Genomic DNA, 15,555 nt, shown 5'->3' with positions numbered 1-15,555 from the left:
AGTTCCATATTTCTCTAAAATGGATTGCTGAGGTGGCACATGATTTTTTACTGTTTAAAAAATTATGGTGCCTAAAATGCCCTTCCATAACAAAAAAGTAGTACCTTCAGTTAAAAAAAGTAATACCTTCAGTTCAAAAAAGTAGTACCTTCGGAGAAAAAGTAGTACCTTCGCGGGTGTTTAAAAAACATGGTACCTGGACACCAAAAAGTAGTACCTTCAGTTCAAAAAAGTAGTACCTTCGAAGAAAAAGTAATACCTTCGCGGAAGGGTATTTTAGGCACCACAATTTCTAAACAGTAAAAAATCATGTGCCATCTCAGCAATCCATTTTAGAGAAATATGAAACTTTGACTCAGTCTCTAAGTAAATATGAAACTTTGACTCCATTTATATGTAATTTTCCCAAAAAATAAAGATAAAACATTGCCGAAGACCACCTGATCTTCTGGATTAAACCTAAAAAAAAAAAAAAAAAAAAAACACTCCTTTTGGTAATCCTGACCTTGAGACCATGCTTCATATGGAGTAATATTGAATTTTTGGGGGAAACAGGATGATGACCTTCTGTGACTTGGAATCTGATAATTATGAATAATGGTTGATGCAACTATCTTCATTTGGATGAAAGTCACCTCCTTACCTAGACAACTCCTCGGTCCTGCATTGAAGGTTGCCAACTTGTAGGATGGTTCATGTTTGACTCCTCGATCCTCGTGCTGAAATCCACCTCTCCAGCTTGAAGTCTAACCAATCTTTGCCACCACACCGTCTCCATCCTCCCCATTGAATAAAAAGATAGCAACACCCTTGTACTAGGATCAACGCGGTGGCCGCTTGGAAGGAAGTCTCGTTCAAGTGGGGTTTTATGCTCTATAAATATTGGCGGGAACAATCTTAGAGATTCACACAAAGCTCCGTGGAGTTGCACTAGTTTACGCGACTCTTCAAGCCTTCTAGCTTTGACATGCAAGTTCGCTTTGATCTCTTCTCGGATTCTGATTTGTGCTGAAGGGTTTTGTCGAAATGAGCCAGAAAAACCAAGTGAGGGGACTGAGGGCACTTATGCCTCCTTTCCCCGCAAACATCGAATTCACTAAGGTGTCTCTCAGAGACTTGTCAGAATCGATCACCACCACTCTTTCCTTTGTATGCTTTCATGAATCCTGATTACAAGTCATAAGTACCTTCTTCCTCTTGGTGCTCCACCATTTTGGCTTTGCTTTCACTTTCTTCGCGCTTCATTGACATGCACTGGTACACAAATTGATCAATGTCCAGCAAAGCATTTCTCAGCATCTTCTCTCTGCCAATTCGAAGCCATTTTTGCAACTTCCATAAGCTTACTGGCAATACGGCCTATAGAATATGGTTTCCTCAGCATCAAGAAACGCCTGCAGGAGCCACGATTTCAAGTGGGCGCCATGCTGCCAAAAAAAAAAAAAAAAACAATACGATGTATATATATAATATAACCACCATAAAATTTAAAAGACAAAAATGAAGAAAATTATTTAAATATGCAAGCTAAAAAGAAGAATTTCAAGAATAGAAGTAAATAAAAAATAAAAAAAATAAGAGAACTTTAAAAAGAAAAAGTTAAAAAGTGACTCCATAAAGACCCAAACCCCTAACTTTCTCAATCTCTGTAGAATAGGGGCTTGTACTGTTCGGTCACTGGTGAGTTGGTCAATATTATAATAGTTACTCTTCTCTATGCAAGTATCCAAAAATTTTATTATTTAGATTCTTATATTATTTTTATTTTTTTAAATATAAAAATATTTATTAAATATAAATTTTTCTAGACCTATTGTGATATTTAATAAGAAATGAATAATTTAGGTAAATTATAATATTTTCTATTAATTTTCGTGCTATCCAAATTATGAAATGCGATTTTCTCATAAGTTTCTTGGAAAAATTTCATGCGAATCAAATGAATTCTAAAAAAATTATTTTCTTTTACCTTATTTTCACTTTTCATCATTGATTTTTATGTAATCAAACGGACCCTAAATAAAGGTAAATAAAGATGATCAGGGTAGTTGTCAACATAATTTTAAGTTGCCTTAAATTCAGGTTGGTTTTGACTAACCAACCAACCCACGTGGCTTAGGATTTGAGCCCAAAGACAACGTGACAAATTCTTGAACTAATGATGGCTCTACAAAGTCATCTTTTCAATCAATAAGCATTTCTTTACGGCCAATCACAATCACGATGGTACAGAATTGGAGTATTAAAATCAGGATTGGAATTAAGAAAAAAAAAAAGCAACTCAAAAAATTAGATTACTTTCAGCTACATAGAATTGAAGTTTCGAAATTGAAATTGAAAGGAATTGAAGAAAAACAACTCAAAAAATTAAACTAAAATTTTCTTTAATTTTAATTCCAGGATTCAATTTCAATATAGCCAAATATAGCCAGTGTTTTTTTTATTCAATAATGGAGAAAACTGTGGAAAATTTTGAACCATTAAACTACAGAGTTTAGGGCTAGTTTGGTGTGGTGAAATGAAATAAAAGAAAGGGGAATGAAATGATTTTTTTATTTTTATTTTTTTCTATTCTCGTGTTTGGTGCCAATTTTAAAGTTAGAACCATCATTTCTCACTATTCTTGAAGAATGGTCATTCCATCAAAATCATTCCACTTTCAAACAAAAGAAATGACCATTTTATTCCATTCTCATTTCTTTTCCACCTCTATTGTCATTCCATTTCACGACACCAAACTAGCCCTTAGTACTATGCGATACTACCATTTTAACTTGGTTTAGAATAGACTGGGAATTTCAGCATGTCTTGTATATTCTTACTTATCACTAATGCAGCCACAGAGGCCTTAATAGTAATCTCAATGGCGAATTCAGGAGTCAGTTTAATCCGAATTTAGCAACATAAATACTATATGGTTGTTGATAAATTGCAACAAACAATTTTATTCATGCATTAATTAATCAAGTTGCGATTACATGGTTCTAATTCAGAAGGTTACAGCTAAAACCATAAAGATAATTCATTGCCAAAGACCAACTCTCCAGTGATGAGTGAACTCTAGTTCAACAAACACTCCTTTTGAAAATCCTGACGTTTCAGACCATATTTCATGTGACGTAACATTGAACTTCTTGGGGAAATATCAACCCCCATCGGGTCGCGAAAAAATAAAAAATATATATAATTAAAAATAATAATTAAATAATTAATTATAGAGAAACTGATGTCATTCTCTATACTCTCAATCAAATATTAATACTCACACAACTAACAATAATAAAATTGATGATAATAAAAGTAGTTTTCTAAATTAAAAAAATAATAATAATAAAAATATAATAATGTTTGGTCGCAATACTCCTGACATGGTTGGCAAAACAGTGGTGATGATTTGAACTACCATATTACCCATATGGACGACAACACAATGGTGATGATATTATGTGGACACAAAAATAATACCCGGCCTTGACTACAATAAGGAAAACTACTTTAGACTTAAAAGATGCATGTATATAGAATCAAGAAGACAATGGTTATAACCCATGTGTGAATACTTTTAATAACAAATTGTTGAACTTGATCCAACCTATATACACACACACATATGATTCAAATATACAGTTTCATGAACATAGTTTCTAAACAATATATATGATTCAAATAAAAATTATAACCTTCATGGCCTCATTACAACCAATAAAAAAAAATATATAAAGTGCTGAATAATATTGTGAGATTACATGAGAAGAGATAAGAGAAAATTCTATCAGAAATCCAAAAGATACGTGGGTGATTTCTTAAGCTATTTCTCTCTTCTTGAAAATATATACATGTGTCATCAAATACATCATTCAATTACACCATGAGTCAAAATATAAGTCCAAAACTAAGCTACATAATGTATGTCACAATTATCACAAGTAGCTCAAAAACGTTATCAAGATCCCAATTAAGCTAGGGATGAAGAACCTTCTCTTGGGCAATGCCCTTTTCCTGAAAAATATAAGAATCAACGGGGTGAGCAACGAATTGCTTCGTAGGAATGTCTTATGAATATAAATTAGGTTTCTCAAAATTCTACAAACATAGCATGGCCAAACATATAAGGAACATGCTTCATAACGTCTAGTCCCAAGGGAAACCGAAATAGGATCATCCTAGTCTAGCATAAACAATATTAATCCATTCATTAAGACAAGCATAAACAGTATAGCGTACTTTACATAAATCCACAAGTTGCAATAACTCATAAATGTCAATTTGAAAATAAAAGTCGAAATCAATTAATGGGATAACTCGGAACACACCTGTTGAAATAATAATAATAAAATATATAAAAATTTCGGCATGACCTCCACAGAAAAGTCCCACTACAACCTGTTGGAATACATAAAAATGTAATGGCCTCACTGGGCCTTAAAACAAATATATCATGTCCCAACGCATAATACAAATATTATACTATATTCCTAAAATGATTACATACATATGAAAAGTCTCGTTTTTCCATCTCATCCAAACAAGGAATACACCTTAGTTACATCAAATTACATTCCATAAAACGTAGCTAAAATTTAAAAGTCCATAACTTACAACATTATACCAATTAAACTAAAGTTTCACAAAATAATTAAGATTACATTTACAAAATATTAGGATTCTACTACAAAAGATAGCAAAATAAAATAGATCTCCAAGCTCGTTTAAAATTGTGGTGGATCGTCGTCCGCCACATCTTTTTCGTGTCCTGAAAAATGTTAAAAATAATGGAGTGAGTATAAACTCAGTAGAAAGTATCTAAGACACACTTCTTATATCCCCGTGAATCTTTACAATGAATAGATAAAAAGTGAACGGGATCATGCTATAGGGAAACGCACATTCTTAACCACAACAACAAATATGTAACAAATATCAACCAATCACAAGTTTACCACAATATCATGAAGTGCAATATTATGCAAATGTCACTCCTTATTTTTTGAAATATTTCCGTTTCAACTTCTAAACCGTTAGTGTAATTCGATCCAAGGTACCTCCAATGCGTCACAAATGGAGAGTTGATTAAATGTCCACGACCACAGGGCACCTCTAAGGCGTCGCATCCGACCTAGTTAGCTCAACCATACTCCCTTCTAGACTACACTAACAACACGGACCACTAGGCGCCTCCTAGATGTCTGGTTTTCGCAAACACCTTTGAAAATATTTTTCCACAATTTCATTTATTTTAAAACATTTTTCCCCTTTTTTCTTTCCCAATAGATGCATGAATGCTTCATGCTTCATTTCATAAATTCAACCATAAATTTTCCACATACTTTTTCAAATAAATTTATAAATTACTAAAAATACACAACTCATATTCTCATTCCCCATTTTTGCTAGCAATTTAAATATACAATTCACAAATTTATTTCACATAAGCATGTTTAAATACAATATAATCAATTAACACCTTGTCATAATTTCATATATGGCATTTAAACAATTTTCAGGAACTTTTGCTAATTAAGCATGCAATTGAACAATTTATAAGAAATAGATTCACAAAAGTACAAGAAGACCATGAATTAGAGACCCCTACCTCAAAAATTGAGAAAAGTCCCAAATTCAGCCCAAGAACCCTAGAATTTCGAAATCTTTATAGTGCACCAAATGATGAATTGCTTGTACTCACACGTAGATCTCACTGAGCTCTTCGATTTGCCGCAAACGGCACCAAAAAATTTCAAGTGGTTGAAGAGTAATCAAAGATAGAAGTTGTAGAAGAAAAGGAGAAAAAATATATATATATTTTCTAGCAAAAGAGACTGGTCGTGAATCTGCCGAATGGTAATGGCTAAGCCATTTTATTTCTTTTCTTTTATAATTATTTTTAATAACATAAACTTACATATAAATTTATATAATAACTAATTCACCACCACACCAATTAACACACGACAAATAATTTATGTTCAAAAATAATAATGCAAGAAATGCAATAGACATAACCCTCGTACACAACAATCCCGGTAACGGGTCCTATTTGGAACCTCTCGACCCGAAAAATGAAAAATGCCGAAATGGCGACCATTACATTTTCACGAGCCCTGAACTCAAGAAAATGCCCCAATCAACTCTCTAACACACCTGGCACACCACATGGTGTCCGGCATATAAAACGAGAAAAGACTAAAATACCCTCGTAAAACAGAAAAATTCCGAAAAATGGAAAATGACAAAAATCATAAACATTACAACACCTACACTCCCGGTCACATAGCCATGATATGCGCCTAAATAAAAATAATCATTCTCGGATTACTAGTCCGCCGGAAACTAACCGAATGACCAATATAAAGTGGGGAAACTCATGTTTCACTCGCGAGCGTCAAGCCCTTGTATTCTCAAATTAACAACTCCCGAGTATCTCGCAAAATCAACAAACAAATCCACAAAATAATCGATATACCAAGATATGCCCAAATTGCACTCATAAGCGCATATAAATTATACTAATCACACAATTCATGTCCTATGGTCCAAATCACTATAATGGCATACTCTTTGATGCAATGTCAACAAATTAGGTATTTTAAGTCATATGATTTCATATTATCATTATATCAAATTTCAAGTATGTAAAAGTTTAATATCATCATAGAAATACACATCTTCAAAGTTAACCCTTACAAGATAACAAACATATGATAATTCAATGAATAACCCTAACATGTAAGGCACTTTAATTACAAGTAATTGCACACACAAAGATCTAGCACTTTAATAAATATCAATAATGTCAACAATGAAATAAATAACATGTTACACATGAAAATTAATATAAGAACTCAATGAAACATTATGGAATGCAATTAAATCACTATATAAGCTCTCTAATCCAACCCACACACACAAGTGTATGCACAACTCACACAATGGTCATAAAATCCCAAGAATTCCTAGGTTATAAGCACAATACACCACTACCTCAAGCTAGGAGCAAACCCTAGCTACTCCAAATGAAGAATGTGCTCCAAATCTGAAATTGATTAAGGGGTTTTGTAGCCACCAATGTCCCCGTTCTTTTTCTCTTCTAACACAAGGTGAGAATCATTAAGGAAGAATGCCAAATTGATGGTGGAAGCTTGAAGAAATAAGAAAATGGATATGGATATGGAGGTGAGAGAGAAAGAAAGTGATGGATGAGAGAGAGATAAAGGGGTCTGTTTAGTCTTGGTCCCTCTTTTTCTCTCTATACACACATATACATATCATACACATTCTTATCCACACATATCTCACCGACTAGTCAACCATAGGCCCCACAACATAACAAAATGCAATAATGTCCCATAAATAAAAATAATGCTTACAAGCATAATATAAACACTACAATTTCATGAATTATGGTAATGCAATTAAAAATAATTATAAGAAAAAAAAAAAAAAAAAAAACTTGGTCCTTACAGTTGATATAACTATCTTCATTTGGATGAAATTACTCTTGCAAGTCAACCTCAGTTCCTTGGCCTGAGACGCAATCAAGTACCGGTATTAGCCCTTCTTGCACCATCTGCCAGCTACTTTTCTCTGTGAGGTTATGGAACTTCCCGTGGTTGACCATTGGCATGGTGTTTACCTACGTCTTTCCCACAACTCTGAATCATTGTTGAAAATCCTATCTCCAAACATTTCAAAGATCATTTTGAATTCATGGCCGGCCTTTGGGATAGTTTGAGAAGTTTTTGCGCAAGATGTAGTGGACATTGGCAGGATCAGTAGTGATCAGCATGTCCATATTAGCAAACCAAGGGCCTTTAAACGTAACTGTACCACCATTTTGTTTTAGAACCTTGGTCCCAAACTCATGGAGGTTGCTAGCAACTCGAAGAAGTGCTGGCAACATACAAATAACAGGCAAATTTGTTAAAAAGGAGCATCTCCAATAATAAAGTGAAATGAAGCATAGAAGTGGCAAGAATATCTGGTGTGGTGCCGTCGTGTTGCACCAAAAAGTTTGCAAAGAGATGGACTAAGATGAGTGTGGCCAAGTTTTACATTTATAATTTGCCACTACTACTTTTCACTAAAAAAATAGTTAGGGCGAGTAGGGATCATCCCAAGCGATTGGTGGGTCGTATTAGGTTCTGGAATCGAGATTAGGGTTAGTAGGTCGAGTGATCAAAAGATTGGTTGGTGATTGAATTATATTAAGATGCAATTTAAACTAAAGTAAACAATTAAATGCAATAGAGAGAAAATAAGAGAGAGAAATCTTAGGGTTTAGAGATCACCACTAAACATAACTTTTCTACACCCTTAATGAATGATTAATGAGGGGAAAAACATGTATTGCAACAATAGTGTGTGTGTGTGGTTGTTTCAACAAGTATGGATGACTAATTAAGTATATATTGTCTAAGCAACATAGTGGATAACACAATATATCAAACTAAGCCATTAATCTTTTCTTTAAGCTCACAATTCAAACACATCACAAGGTTAGAGACATATGCTACTTGTTTTCATAAGTATGGAATATCAAACAACAAGCATGGATTGTCCTCCCATTTAACATCTAAACTACAACTACACTACAATTAAGCTAATGACACGAAATTAAACTAATTAAACTAAGGGAGAGGCACAATCTATCAAGAAATGAGTATGAACCATCAAATAAACCGCAAGAACATTCTATTAAGCACTATGTCTTGACAATCTCTAGATCTATAGCATCAATACACATAGACATGCATCAATAATACAAAATCTAGAGACAAACACATGAACATCTATTCTAGCATACATAGACATATGGATAGAATGAAATGATCAATTGGAAGCATTAAACCACACAAATCATTGAATAAACAAGATCTATGTATATAAAAATGTCAAAACATATATCACAATACAAATCCCCTAAAAAATACATAAATCAAGATGTAGAAAGCATGCTTAGGGCTAACTCTAGCCCCAAGAGGATGTCTAGCTACTCATGGATGTTGTCCTCCAATCCTCAAGGGCTAACTCTATGGTAGAAATTGTTCCTCTTCTTGGTTGATGGAAGAACTCTAAGCTTGTGTCTCTAGCCTCCTCTCTTCTTTTCTTCCTCACAAAGAATATGATATGTCAATTGTGTCCAAAATCTTTTTTTTCAAGTTTATCTCAAGAATGGCTCATATTCCTTATATAGGTAGGTTAAAATGTCACCCCCAATGACCTGGACTCGTACACCAATATTCCTCCCAATGATTGGATATGAGACAACTTTTAATGAGCTGGAAATTGAATTTTCTCGCACTTTGGAAAGTTCGATCGAACGAACATTCTCTGAGATCGATCGAACATAGCTGAGATTTATCGAACTTAAGCTGGATCGATCCTCTATGGCGGCGCCTTTTTGGATAAAGACAAATCTGAGATATTTTGGTATTTTTTGGAAAGAGACAAAAGTGGTAGGTATGGTGGTACAACTGGATAAGATGGAATCTTTTCGATCGATTGGAAGAAAGTTGGATCGATCGAACTTTGTGGGATTTTTAGATAAGGACAAAATAGTTCAGATCCATTTTGAAGTGCTGAAATCGATCAAAGTTGGATCAATCGAATATTTCCTGAGATCGATCGAACTTACTGAATTTCCACCACTTGCTTTCTTTTGCTCCCACTTTGCTTCCTTCTTTGATTCATCTCAAGATTGCTTCAATTATACTCTTATTTAGCTGAGTTAGCTTGTTTTGGGATAAGTACCTAAAAAGGGCAATAACACGAAATTAGTCTAAAACGGGAAAGGAAGATAGATAAAGGTCCTAGAATACTTAAGCTTAAGAGGTTTAAATGCACACTTTTAAGCGCTCATCACACCTCCAAACTTAAATATTACTAATCCCTAGCAATGAACTAGAAAGTAAGGAAATGAAATGAACAACTATACAATTATGAAGTCGAAAGCAATAAATGGATAACGCCACTTTCGTAGGGAACATGATTACATTTAGCGTATGCAACAAGCCTTTTAAACCCCTAGGTTACCCCTAGTGGACGAGTGAAGTCTCGTGAAGGTTTCCAAAAATGATACCCACAAACATTAAGCTCAATATCATAAAAAAGACACCAATATTGCAAACAAGCATTGGAAGAAAATTACCTCAAGTATACAATTTTTCAAACATTTCCAAGCAATCTCCCAAAATTTCAATATCAAACAAGCAAGTATGGTCCTCCACACATCAAGAAAATGAGCATGCAAATCAAAACAACTCTAGAATCCTTTTTAAGTGGACCGGCATCAAATATGTTGCTATTTAAGCCAACTAAAGAAATGATCACATTATTATCCTCAAACTAGCATACAAATTTAGTACCGATCATCAAGACAAAAAGTGGATCTTTTATTAAAGCTTTATTCATCTAGGTGCGCTTATTCTTTTCACTCGATTTTTTTTTTCTTTTCTTTTTTCTATCCCTAAGGATCAAAGATGGAAGCATAGTGCAATGTATTGATCTATTAAGCTTTCTAGCGATCCATGAGGTTGAGTGTTAGGTTAATGACTCCCAAACCGGATGGCTTTAGGGCATTAGGTGTTCAAACACCCTTAAGGACTTAGAAACTCAAATCAACTAGGTTACAAATCAAAATAACCTCCATCTAATTATTTCTCACTTCTCACCTTTTGGAAGAAGTCCTCACTTTTTTATTGCTTTTGTAACTTTTTTTTTTTTATATTTAGAATAACAACTTCAATTATTAACCTAGAGTTTGGGCCCTCCACCTTTCGGCGCGAGAAATTCAGTGCTTGATGAGACTAGAATCCCGGCTACTTAGTGAAAAGGGGTTGTTATCCACCTTTATTAAGAATGAAAGCTTCCAATGCACTACTAGCCCAATTGGGATATAACCAATTCAATAATCAACAAAGCATGTACCCCATAAATGAATACTAGTGTGCGTCTGTGCTAGTGTAGAATACTAGAATGAATCTCAAAACAATCACAAAATCAGGATGATGTGGACCACAAATGCAAGCAAGATATCAATCTTTTAAAAAATTTATTCCTAAATGGCATCCACAAGGCATACAAGGAGTATTGGACTCCCAAGTCAAGCAATTTTTAAATTTTAAGCAATATAGTCCTCAAAAGATTAAAATCATAGCTAGTTATGAACTAATCATAGAAAATTCCTCAAATACATAATTCATACTCAAAATTTTGAATTGAAAGCAAATACTGCAATTAATACCATTACCCCCCAAACTTAAATGACACAATGTCCTCAATGTGCAAAGAGAACAAAGGGAAAGAGTATACCAGTGCAATTAAGCAAGGAATGGCCGGGACACAAATATCCAAAGTAGGTGGCATAGCCCCCCCAAACTTGGGATTAACTGTGGTCCTGAAAAGATAGCACTAGCATAAAACTCATCAGATAACAAACGGGATAATAACAGTGTACAGTGGACATGCAAGTGTAAATGGGATAGTCAAATAAAGTAATGAGAGAGAAATAAAGATGGTCCTGAAAATTTTATTGCACTCTCTCACTGAAGTCACTGGGATGCACCTGATGGAGTCAGACAGATAGATATATCAATAGACAATATGACATCCAAAAAACAAAGCATGTATAAAATAAGAACAATATATGGTACATCGAAGTAATAAGGCCGACAGGCTGACCTCAAAAATAACAGTATCAGAAATATAACAGTCAAATCATAGATATAAAATAAGAAGGAGATATAAAAATCATGAAGAGGAGGTAGGACGGGCAGGGTGTGCTCCCCGGATGTCTCTGGATAGATCTCACAATGCGACTATGACGTCTGAGCAGAGATAAGCAATATCAGCCCGGATAGAAACCATGCCATCCTCCAGAGTCTGAAGACGCTCTTCGAAGCTGAGTATCTGAACTGGAGCCTCAGGTGCTGCTGGATCGAGAGAATGATGATCCTGAGCCTGCTCTTCATCATGAAAGGACTACCCAACCGGAGAGTGATGCTCTGGGTCCTCTGCGGGCTGCTCTAAATCAATATCCATATGCATGGCAGCCGGATCGACTGGTACATCATCCACTGCCTGCTCTGCTGCTGCTGCAAGTACTGCATGTTCCATCTCCTCTATCTCAAGCTCTTTAGCTGCCTCTGCAGTATCCTCCTGTAAACTCTTGATAAGAGCCTTATAGCTCTTATCCCAGTCCTTCTTCTTGAACAAGCAGGCCCCAGCCTCAATACGCTCCCAGTGCTGGAAGGGATAGCGCTGGTTCCGTAATATCTGTGTAATAAGATGGCCAAATGGGAGAAACTTAGCCCGTTTGGGCTTGGCCTTGCTGATGTGATCAACATATAACTTCATCATAACGCTGCAGATGAGTGTAGGAATGGATAGCCAATGCCTTGTATAGAAAGCGTACAGAGCTGTCAGATAGTCGCCGCACCTCTGTATCTTGTGGCCGGCCATGAATACATTTCGGAATAAAACCGAATCGAAGAACCACAGGTCGTCTGGCAGATAAGTGCGCATAGCAAAAGTCTCACCAGCTGTATAGTGACCTGTGAGTGCCACTGCCATGTCGACATAGGAAGGCCTCCATAGAGTAGGATATGTAGCCTTGAGATCAGGAGGGCAGACATGTGGACATTGGCAAGATCTGGATAGAGTGTCCACAGCGATACTGATAGGGTGGCCGTCAATGGTAGTCCACAGCTCCCTCAGGTTACTCGGGGCAGGTCAGAAGCTCTAGAAGAACATCCGAACTAACCTCGGGTACATTGGATAAGTAACAGAGGCTAATATAGCTGAAATGCCCCTCCGGTCTATGTCATCATATGCTGCTCTGGTAAGAACAGACTGGGAGAAGAAGTCTATATCGAAGACCGACTCATACGCCACCTGAAGGCGTGAGTATCTCGACAATGGCCGGTCTAAGTCCTGGGCTGGCTGAACTGGTGGTGGTGATGGAGATGGTATATGCTCAACCTCAGCATCAGCCTGTGAAGAAGATGCCTTAGTCGAAGACTATAATCTAGAGTCAGCGGATGGGGACTGAGCTGTATCTACCTCTGGTTGGTCCTGTATCTGCTCTTGCTCTGGCTCAGGAATGGGGTCCTGGACATGAGATGGACCTGCCTGGTCGTCTAATCTCCGCCTGACTCTGCGATGATAATGTCCACGGGCAACAGTCTTGACCCTAACCATGGCTTGCAAAAGAAAAGAAAACTCAAAAAGGAAGTTAGTGCCGGTATAACGAATTAAAGCAAAGTTTATAGAATTATGGATGTCAAATAAGATAGACAAAACAGATAAGGAACATGAATCTATGCAATTGACGAGGAATAAGTGACATGATGTGAAGTATGCTAGACAGTATAAGTATGGAATGCATCCAATGTGGAAAATACTGGCATTGGGCATGTATGAGATAGCATGAAACATAAGAAATGGTGTGTGAAGTGTGTGATGCAAATCTGTGAAGTTCGATCGATCACAAAAATGTGAGATCGATGCAAGTTCGATCGATCCTGAACAAGTGAGATCGATCTATTACAGACCGATCTGAGAAAAAGTTTGATCGATCGAACTGTGAGGTGAAATTCGAAAAGTCACAGATCTGTGACGTGGATGGCACGGGGGCCTCCCAAACAAGCTCGTGGGCCCCTCTACACAACAAATCAACAATGTTGGTCACTTTCCTTGGCTCGTGACCCCCAAAATCAAAATTAAAATCAAAAAATATATAAAACCGATATATACATATATATATATACACATATATACAGACGTTCAAAGCTTCATATATGGCAATAATCATCATTATAACATCGTAGATCTAACATAGAAAGTATTGATGCATGAAGATAAAGCTCGAATCAAAAGATGGAGTTCAAATCTTACCTAAACCGAGAGAGAAGTGGATCGAAGGAGTGAGAGATGAAATCTGAGATCCGAGATGAGGGAAAGAGATTTGGGCACGATAGAGTCGCCGGAGCACTCGCCGGAGATGGCAGGGAAGGTTGCAGCGGTGAGGGGAAGCTAGGGGTTTTTTGGATCGATCTGAAATAACCCTTGGCCTCTATTTTTAAAAACATTCCCTCTTAATATATATATTTAATTTTTGATTTTTAATTTTCAAAAATTCAAAAGCTTCAAAAATAATTTTGTCTTTTAGTGTTGGACATGACAAATATGTACACAAATAAAAATAAAAGGCAAGTAAATAAAAGTGTAAGGAAATAAAGAACAATTATTTTTTATTTTTTTTTAATTTAGAATAAAATATTTTTGGAGTTTTTTAAATTTAAAATTCAAAACAAAAGTCAAACTTAAAGTCAAAACAGTAAATCAAAGAACAGAGATCAATCTCAGAAAGAGTCAGATCGATCGAACATGTAAAAATCTGCAGACATCTTCAAACGATGGGACAGAGAGGTCTTTGGATGCAGGTTAAAAAAATTTCTAAGTGTTGAGACTGCAAATCGATCCAAGATGAAGTTGGATCGATCGAAGAACTAAAGATCGATCTAGGAACAAGTTCGAACGATGGGACAGAGAGCTAAAATATGCAGGTTTTCTTCGAATGATTGGACAGAGAGGTGATTGGATGCAGGTTGGATGCAGGTATGGAGTTCGATCGATCAAACCTCTTTAGAGATCGATCAAACAGGAACAAAATGCTCATTTTCAACATGAAAGTGCATGCAATCCTAATCACAGTTCCTAGCAATGTATATGAACCTAAAGCAAATATCTAGACTTCGCAAGAAATGAAATTTAAAATAGAAATGAGGGAGGAATAGGGTTGTGACACCCTACGAAATGCACTAATCTTTAACGTCTCTAGCAAGACGTTGGGCTCTTTTAGCCCGGATCAAACATCTTGTGGTGCATCCCCTCTTTGATGGGGTGATAAGTGTTTTGAACTCCACCCAACAAATGGTTCCCTAGAGAACTTATTGGATTAGGCTCAAAAGAAATTTTTGGTCCTTTGTCAAAATGATCTTTGGGCTTCCATGCCCTTTCAAAACAAGATTTTGAAACAACTTTCTTGGAATTCAAGGTTGAAGATAAACTTTTTGAAATTTTAGTTTCACACAAAGACTCTATTCCTTCACATTCATGGTCATGATATTTCTCTACAACATTTACTTCTTCATGCTTGTCAAATGAATTCGGGGTCGGATTGAAAATATTCAACTTCACCTTCATGTGGCCAAATGAGATCTTCATTATCCCCATCCTATAATTAATGTTGACATTCGCGGTTGCCAAGAAAGGACGGCCAAGGATAACAGTAATTTGGCTCTTAGGATTCGGAACCGGTTCCGTGTCAATGACAACGAAATCAATGGGGAAGAAAAATTTATCAATTTTAATCAATACGTCCTTAATGATAAACCTAGGCTTTTTGATGGGTAGGTCAGCAAGTTATAAAACCACCGACGTCGGTTTCAAGACTCCAAAGTCTAATTTGACATATACCGAGTATAGAAGAAGGTTAACACTTGCTCTTAAATCTAAGAGAGCCCGATTAATGATATGATCACCAATAATGCATGA

At 35.9% G+C, this 15,555-nt stretch overlaps 1 pseudogene; it reads right to left on the bottom strand.

Annotated features, from left to right (window-relative positions):
• Positions 1–170: 170 nt before the first annotated feature.
• On the bottom strand, positions 171–13,197 carry LOC132314439 (uncharacterized; annotated as a pseudogene).
• Between the last annotated feature and the right edge of the window lie 2,358 nt (positions 13,198–15,555).

The sequence above is a fragment of the Cornus florida genome, unplaced genomic scaffold, assembly GCF_030987335.1.
Source record: "Cornus florida cultivar Cherokee Brave unplaced genomic scaffold, ASM3098733v1 CherokeeBrave_3.0.0_Hap2_Chr06, whole genome shotgun sequence".
Taxonomy (NCBI): domain Eukaryota; kingdom Viridiplantae; phylum Streptophyta; class Magnoliopsida; order Cornales; family Cornaceae; genus Cornus; species Cornus florida.
The sequence above is the reverse complement of the archived record's forward strand: the minus strand, read 5'-3'. Positions and strand labels throughout refer to the sequence as shown.